Here is a 10,109-nt window from a genome sequence, read left to right on the forward strand (position 1 = left end):
TAACAAAACATAGCAGAACATAACATTGCAGAACAAAACATAGCAAAACATAGAATAGCATAACAAAAAAAACCATAGCATAGCATAACAAAGAATAGCAAAACAAACATAGCATAGTAAAACAAAACATAGCATAACATAACACAACAAAACAGCAGAACAAAACAGCATAACATAACAAAACATAGAAAAACATAACATAAAACAAAGCATAGCATAACAAAACATAGTAAAATATAGCATAGCATAACTAAACACAACAAAACATAGCATACATAACAAAACACAGCATTGCAAAGCATAGCAAAACATAGCATAGCATAAGAAAACACAACAAAACATAGCATAGCATAACAAAACACAGCATAGCATAACAAAACAAAGCTTGGCATAACAAAACATAGTATAACAAAGCATAGCATAGCACCAGTCAGAATGGGAGTAGCACATTTGCCCGTACAACCATCCAGCACTTTCCCTGAGGCAAGCACAGGTCGGATTAGGAATAGTACATTTGTCCCCACCAGTATCCAACTCTGTCCCTCAGCCTGTTTCCTGAGTTAAAAACATGAAGTAGTTAAATTAGTAAAATTTCAAAAATAATTCTGATCTTTGTCTGCTAATGTTTTTTTTCTGGTATCAATTAATTATTTTTTTTTACATTCAAACAACTGTTAACATTCTGTAAAAGTTTGTTTCTTCCTGCTAGCTATTTGAAGTTGTTGTATTTCAAAAAAATCTGTTAATATCAGAAGTAAAATGTAATTTAACAACCTTATGGGTTTTTTTAATTTACGTAAAATATGTAATTTAATCACTTACTTTTTAATGTTAAGGTATTTTGTCAAATATCCGCATTAGATTGCTGGCTGTTTTTTAGGTCTCGCTGGCGTTGCAGCGCGAAGCGCTGCCGCCAACGAGACTTATAGTCACCGTGTTTGCCTCCAAGGGAGACAGACCTGGAGACAGACCTGTGCACGAGCCGATTGTAGTATGGGCACGAGCCGATTCAGGTCTGTGAACGTGCTTCACAGTGGAACAGCTTGTGCGCCGCAAGTAACAATTACAACAGCATGAGACCCACTTATCACAGCATGTCAACAGGCGCCCCAGGCTGCTGGAGCACTCAGCTATAATTAATGTGCAGTTGAGTGCTCCAGCAGCTTGGGGCGCCTCTCTGCATGCTGTGATAATTATCACTTTGGGGCCTCATGCTGTGATAATTAGGGCGGCATGCTCTATTTGCAGCACTGAACATCTTCAAAGAAGGCAAAGCAGCGACATTTATTGGAGACACTCACCCTCACGCCCTCACCCTCCTCACTCGCCCTCTCCCCCTCACACCCCCTGACCCCTCACACACCTCCTCACCCTCACACCCCCTCACTCTCACACACCCTCACTCACCCACTCACCCTCACACACCCCTTCACCCTCACACCCCCTCACCTTCACACACCCTCACCTTCACACACCCTCACCATCACTCACCCTCACCATCACTCACCCTCTCACCCTCACACGCCTCACCCTCACACCCCCTCACACCCTCACCCTCACACCCCTCACCCTCACACCCCTCACCCTCACACCCTCACTACCCCTCACCCTCACTACCCCTCAACCACCCTCGCCCTCACACCCCCTCACCCTCACACCCCCTCACCCTCACCCTCACACCCCCTCACCCTCACCCTCACACCCCCTCACCCTCACACCCTCACACCCTCACACCCTCTCACCCCTCACATACCCTCACACACTCTCACTCACCCTCACACACCCTCACACACCCTCACACACCCTCACTCACCCTCACACCCCCTCACCCTCACACCCCCTCACTCTCACACACCCTCACACCCCCTCACCCCCTCTCACCTCACACACCCTCACCATCACTCACCCTCTCACCCTCACACCCCCTCACACCGCCTCACCCTCACACCCCCTCACACCCTCACCCTCACACCCCTCACGCTCACACCCCTCACCCTCACACCCTCACTAACCCTCACCCTCACTACCCCTCAACCACCCTCGCCCTCACACCCCCTCACCCTCACACCCCCTCACCCTCACCCTCACACCCCCTCACCCTCACACCCTCTCACCCTCATACCCTCACACCCTCTCACCCCTCACATACCCTCACACACCCTCACTCACCCTCACACACCCTCACTCACCCTCACACCCCCTCACCCTCACACCCCCTCACTCTCACACACCCTCACACCCCCTCACCCCCTCTCACCTCACACACCCTCACTCACTCACACCCCCTTACCCTCACACACCATCACCCTCAGAAACCCTCACCCTCACACACCCCTCACCCTCACTCACCCTCACACACACTCACACACACACACCCTCACATACCCTCACCAGCATAGCATAACCCCCTCACCCTCCCACACCATCACCCTCAAAAACCCTCACCCTCACACCCCCTCACCCCCGTCACCCCTCTCACCCTCACTCACCCTCACACACACACCCTCACATACCCTCACCAGCATAGCATAACAAAACATAGCATAGCATAACGAAACACAGCATAGCATAGCATAACAAAACACAACAAAACATAGCATAACAAAACATAGCATAACATAACAAAGCATAGCAAAACAAAACATATCATAGTAAAACAACAAAACATAGTATAGCATAACATAGCATAACAAAACATAGCAGAACATAACATTGCAGAACAAAACATAGCAAAACATAGAATAGCATAACAAAAAAAACCATAGCATAGCATAACAAAGAATAGCAAAACAAACATAGCATAGTAAAACAAAACATAGCATAACATAACACAACAAAACAGCAGAACAAAACAGCATAACATAACAAAACATAGCAAAACATAACATAAAACAAAGCATAGCATAACAAAACATAGTAAAATATAGCATAGCATAACTAAACACAACAAAACATAGCATACATAACAAAACACAGCATTGCAAAGCATAGCAAAACATAGCATAGCATAAGAAAACACAACAAAACATAGCATAGCATAACAAAACACAGCATAGCATAACAAAACAAAGCTTGGCATAACAAAACATAGTATAACAAAGCATAGCATAGCATAACAAAACATAGCATAACAAAACATAGCATAGCAAAACAAAGCATAGCATAATAAAACACACAACAAAACATAGCATAGCATAACAAATCATAGCAAAACACAACAAAGCATAGCATAACAAAGCATAGGATAGCAAAACTAAACATAGCATAGCATAACATAACAAAGCAAAGCATAGGATAGCAAAACAAAACATAGCACATCATAACAAAACATAGCATAACATAACAAAACATAGCATAACAAAACACAACAACACAAAGCAGAACAAAACATAGCATAACATAACTTAAAACAAAGCATAGCATAACAAAACAGCAAAACACAACAAAACATAGCATAGCATAACACACAACAAAACATAGCATACATAACAAAACATCGCATTGCAAAGCATAGCAAAACCTAGCATAGCATAACAAAACACAACAAAACATAGCATAACAAAATACAACATAGCATAGCATAACAAAACACAACAGCATAGCCTAACAAAACAACGCTTGGCATAGCATAACAAAGCATAGCATAACAAAGCATAGCATAACAAAGCATAGCATAACAAAACATAGCATAGCAAAACAAAGCATAGCATAATAAAATACAACAAAACATAGCATAGCATAACAAAAAATAGCATAACAAAGTATAGCATATCAAAACACAACAAAACATAGCATAGCATAACAAAACACAACAAAACCTAGCATAGCATAACAAAACAAAGCATAGGATAGCAAAACTAAACAGAACATAGCATAACAAAACAAAGCATAGGATAGCAAAACATAGCATAACAAAACATTGCATAACATGACAAAACATAGCATAACAAAACACAACAACACATAGCATAAAAACATAGCATAGCATAACAAAACATAGCATAGCATAACAAAACAAAGCATAGGATAGCAAAACTAAACAGAGCATATCATAACAAAACAAAGCATAGGATAGCAAAACAAAACATAGCATAGCATAACAAAACATTGCATAACATGACAAAACATAGCATAACAAAACACAACAACACATAGCATAACAAAACATAGCAAAACACAACATAACATAGCATAGCTTAACAAAACACAACAAAACATAGCATAGCAGAACAAAACATAGCATAGCAAAACAAAGCATAGCATAATAAAACACAACATATAGCATAGCATACCAAAACATAGCATAGCATAACAAAGCATAGCAAAACATAGCATAGCATAACAAAGCATAGCATAGCATAGCAAAGCATAGCATAACAAAGCATAGCATAGCATAGCAAAGCATAGCATAGCATAGCATAACAAAACATAGCATAACAAAACATAGCACAGCATAACCAAGCATATCATAGCATAAAAAACACAACAATACATAGCATAGCATAACAAAACAAAGCATAGCATAACATAACAAAACATAGCATAGCAAAACAAAACACAACAACACATAGCATAACAAAACATAGCAAAACACAACAAAACATAGCATAGCTTAACAAAACACAACAAAGCATTGCATAGCATAACAAAACAAAGCATAGGATAGCAAAAAAACATAGCATAACAAAACAAAGCATAGAATAGCAAAACAAAACATTGCATGGCATAACATAACAAAACAAAGCTTAGCATAACAAAACAGCATAACAAAACATAGCAAAACAAAGCATAGCATAGCATAATACAACACAACATAACATAGCATAGCATAACAAATCATAGCAAAACACAACAAAGCATAGCATAACAAAACAAAGCATAGGATAGCAAAACTAAACATAGCATAGCATAACATAACAAAGCCAAGCATAGGATAGCAAAACAAAACATAGCATAGCATAACAGAACATAACATAACAAATCATAGCATAACAAAACACAACACATAGCAGAACAAAACATAGCATAACATAACTTAAAACAAAGCATAGCATAACAAAACAGCAAAACACAACAAAGCATAGCATAGCATAACACAACAAAACATAGCATACATAACAAAACATCGCATTGCAAAGCATAGCAAAACCTAGCATAGCATAACAAAACACAACAAAACATAGCATAGCATAACAAAATACAACATAGCATAGCATTACAAAATACAACATAGCATAACAAAACACAACATAGCATAGCCTAACAAAACAACGCTTGGCATAGCATAACAAAGCATAGCATAACAAAGCATAGCATAACAAAGCATAGCATAACAAAGCATAGCATAACAAAGCATAGCATAGCAAAACAAAGCATAGCACAATAAAATACAACAAAACATAGCATAGCATAACAAAAAATAGCATAAAGCATAGCATATCAAAACACAACAAAACATAGCATAGCATAACAAAACACAACAAAACCTAGCATAGCATAACAAAACAAAGCATAGGATAGCAAAACTAAACAGAGCATAGCATAACAAAACAAAGCATAGGATAGCAAAACAAAACATAGCATAGCATAACAAAACATTGCTTAACATGACAAAACATAGCATAACAAAACACAACAACACATAGCATAACAAAACATAGCATAGCATAACAAAACAAAGCATAGGATAGCAAAACTAAACAGCATAGAATAACAAAACAAAGCATAGGATAGCAAAACAAAACATAGCATAGCAAAACATTGCATAACATGATAAAACATAGCATAACAAAACACAACAACACATAGCACAACAAAACATAGGATAGCTTAACAAAACACAACAAAGCATAGCATAACAAAACATAGTATATCAAAACAAAGCATAGCATAATAAAACACCACATATAGCATAGCATAACAAAACATAGCATAGCATAACAAAGCATAGCATAGCAAAACATAGCATAGCATAACAACATAGCATAACAAAACATAGCATAGCATAACAAAGCATAGCATAACAAACACAACAAAACATAGCATAGCTTAACAAAACACAACAAAGCATTGCATAGCATAACAAAACAAAGCATAGGACAGCAAAAACATAGCATAGCATAACAAAACAAAGCATAGAATAGCAAAACAAAACATTGCATAGCATAACATAGCAAAACATAGCATAGCATAACAAAACAAAGCATAGCATAACAAACACAACAAAACATAGCATAGCATAACAAAACAAAGCATAGGATAACAAAGCATAGGATAGCAAAACATAGCATAGCATAATAAAACAAAGCATAACAAAACATTGCATAGCATAACAAAACAAAGCATAACATAACAAAACATAGCATAACATAACAAAACACAACAACACATAGCATAACAAAACATAGCAAAACACAACAAAACATAGCATAGCTTAACAAAACACAACACAGCATTGCATAGCATAACAAAAGAAAGCATAGGACAGCAAAAAACATAGCATAGCATAACAAAACAAAGCATAGAATAGCAAAACAAAACATTGCATAGCATAACATAGCAAAACATAGCATAGCATAACAAAACACAACAACACATAGCATAACAAAACATAGCAAAACACAACAAAACATAGCATAGCTTAACAAAACACAACAAAACATAGCATAGCCTAGCAAAACATAGCATAGCATACCAAACACAACAAAACATAGCAGAGCAAAACAAAGCATAACACACACAACCACGCACACAACCACAACCACACACAACCACACACACATCTATCTATCTATCTATCGCCCTCACTCTATCTGTCTATCGATCTATCGCCCTCACTCTATCTGTCTATCTATCTATCGCCCTCACTCTATCTGTCTATCTATCGCCCTCACTCTATCTATCGGCCTCACTCTATCTAATCGCCCTCAATCTATCTATCTATCTATCTATCTATCTATCTAATCGCCCTCACTCTATCTGTCTATCTATCGCCCTCACTCTATTTATCTAATCGTCCTCACTCTATCTAATCGCCCTCACTCTATCTATCTTTCGGCCTCACTCTATCTATCGCCTTCACTCTATCTATCGCCCTCACTCTATCTATCGCCCTCACTCTATCTATCGATCGCCCTCACTCTATCTATCGCCCTCACTCTATCTATCTATCGCCCTCACTCTATCTATCTATCGCCCTCACTCGATCTTGCTATTGCCCTCACTCTATCTATTGCCCTCACTATCTATCGCCCTCACTCTATCTATCTATCTCCCTCACTCCATCTATCTATCTATCTATCTATCGATCTATCTAACACCTTCACTCTATCTATCGCCCTCACTCTATCTATCGCCCTCACTCTATCTATCACCCTCACTCTATCTATCGATCGCCCTCACTCTATCTATCTATTGTCCTCACGCTATCTATCGCCCTCACTCTATCTACCTATCGCCCTCACTCTATCTATCTATCTATCGCCCTCATTCTATCTATTTATTTAGATACTGATCGCCATCACTATCTGTCTAGCGATCTATCGCCCTCCCTCTATCTATCTATCTATCTATCTATCTATCTATCTATCTATCTATCTATCTATCTATCTATCTATCTATCTATCTATCTCGCTCACTCAATCTCTCTATCGCCCTCCCTCTATCTATCTATCGCCCTCACTCTATCTATCTATCGCCCTCACTCTATCTATCTATCCCACTCACTCTATCTATCGCATCACCACAGCATCACTCAGCACCACCACAGCATCACTAAGGGGCACAACAACATCACTATGCGCTACCACAGGATCATTGAATGCCACAGCATCACTAGTCGCTACCACAACATCACTCAGCGCCACCACAGCATCAATCTGTGCAACCATTCAACAACAACTGGGTCAAATATGTTCTCTCAATGTTTCAAGCTTTATTACAAATGTCACAAAAAGAGGTTAGTATTTCACTTCGGTTCTTGGATTTTCGTCACAATAAAATACACTGAACATATTCTTCACAAAAGTTATTTACAAAAGTTTAAGCTATTGCCATTATAAATTACAATAACTTTTATTTAAGTATTAATTATTAAAAAATTAAAAGCCATTGTTATTTGTAATATCAATACATCTAAGTCACGTGAATACAACACATATTGCATTACAAATGCTATAGGTGTCACAAGTTATAACTATTGGCATTGTAAATGACAAAGCTATTATTTTTGCTATTTTCAAAACCAACACATAAATAAAAAATGTGTCATTTACAATACCAATAGCTCAAACTTTCCTAATGCGAGACCTTATGCATTGCAAATGCTTGTTTTTATTTTGATGCTGTTTACTTTTATTGTATGAGTACACGTACTTAGGTCTGTAGATGGCAGTGTTCAATTTGTCAAGCATCAATAATCTCCTGCTATTCCTGCAGTTTGTGGTCACCTTGGAAGTCAGTTAACTATTGAGCAGAAAATGGTGGTCGGCTTCTTTTATACTTTTTAGGGTAAACAATCATTCGAAAGAAAACATGTAGCGGAAACTGTGTTTTCACGCGATTCACAACCTGACAGAATGTATATTTATTTTTTTATGTGTAAAAATGTTTGTTTATACGTTCCTTCTCGGAATGTCAGCCATTTTGTGTAGTTGCTGGCACAGAAGTGTAATAAAAATAAGTTCAAGGACTTACGTTTTATGTTCTTCGAAGAAGATTGTATGTTTAATCTATTTTTTGGTTCTGAGAGTATTGTGTTTATTTTTTGTAAAATGTTTAAAATGTATGCTTCTTTTATCCCGTCTTTTTGAACTTTTTTTTGATTTTTTTCATGAATACTCAGGTATTTTAATGGAAAGGTACATTAAAAAGTACACAAGTATTACCTTATTACCTGGATATTAATAATCTCCCTCAACCAAAACCCCTCTTTCCCTTGCATCCCGTCCCAGGGGAAGGTTAGAAAATAAAGAAAATACTAATTTAGTTTACAAATAAATCAAAAATAGTGTGCGTTGTAATGGTATGTGTAGTAATAGCATGCATTGTAACGCAATGTGTTGTAATGGTTGTTTTAATGTATCTCAATGTACATGCTTTGTAAATGTATGCGTTGTAAAAACATACGATGTAATGGTATTTGCGTTGTAAAAACTGCAGGGTAAAAGCATGGGTTGTATTGGTATGTGTTGTAACGTCATATATTCCTCGTGCATACATTGCAAGAACGTTAATGAGGAAATGTATAGCGATCTGTTGTGAATGTTTGTGCTGCTGCACCAGCTATCAAGGAAGTTGTTTAGGCTGGGCAAATGCTTCAATGAAGTGTATTAAGGGGCTTTGTGTATGGTTAGTCCTTTTTAACACAGTTTTTAAAAGTTAAAGGTATGCTTGTAGCATTATTGATTTATGCATATGTCCCAGCGATCTAGACATAACTTCAATTAGTGCAGGCTGGTTTGTGATTTGTGAGTTGTTGGCGATTAAATAATACACGTGGGCAAGGAAACAACAACATTAGTCGAAACTATTTCTGATTAGTTACACACATAGTGAGCAAGGCTCTGGCCAGACTGCAATTATAAGAGTATAACCCAAAGTTGGGGGCTGGATATACAATCATTAGTCTGCTACGGATAACTAAGCTGTCTACGAGAAACTATAAACTGCTCAGATGTAAAAGGGTTATGCAGACATTTAGAATAACTTGTGGTTTTGCAGGATAACTAATGGGGGTGGCACTGGCAAACCCTTTTGCCAGAACAGATTATCCTTTGCATTCCCCTCTCTCACCATCTTACCGATGCCCCTCTGCTGAGGAGCAACAGGGACTGCAGGGGGTGGTGCTGCTGCATCTGCTGAAGATGCCGTGATTTTCCAGACAGGCTGCTGGTTGAAGGGTTAGAAGCGCTGGCAGGGACAGGTGTGAGAGTTGCACGCACTTTACTCAGGCACAGTAAGATGGGCCAGCACCATGCATGCAATTTACTAACTCAAGCACTTCTTTACACACAACAAACAATGGGCATGCTTATTCAGCAGACCTGGAAGTAGCGGGCGCTTGATGCTAATAGCTTTTGCTTTCTAAGCTTCGATCACAAGTCTAGTTC

The sequence above is a fragment of the Lissotriton helveticus genome, chromosome 8 (genome assembly GCF_964261635.1).
Source record: "Lissotriton helveticus chromosome 8, aLisHel1.1, whole genome shotgun sequence".
NCBI classification, from domain to species: domain Eukaryota; kingdom Metazoa; phylum Chordata; class Amphibia; order Caudata; family Salamandridae; genus Lissotriton; species Lissotriton helveticus.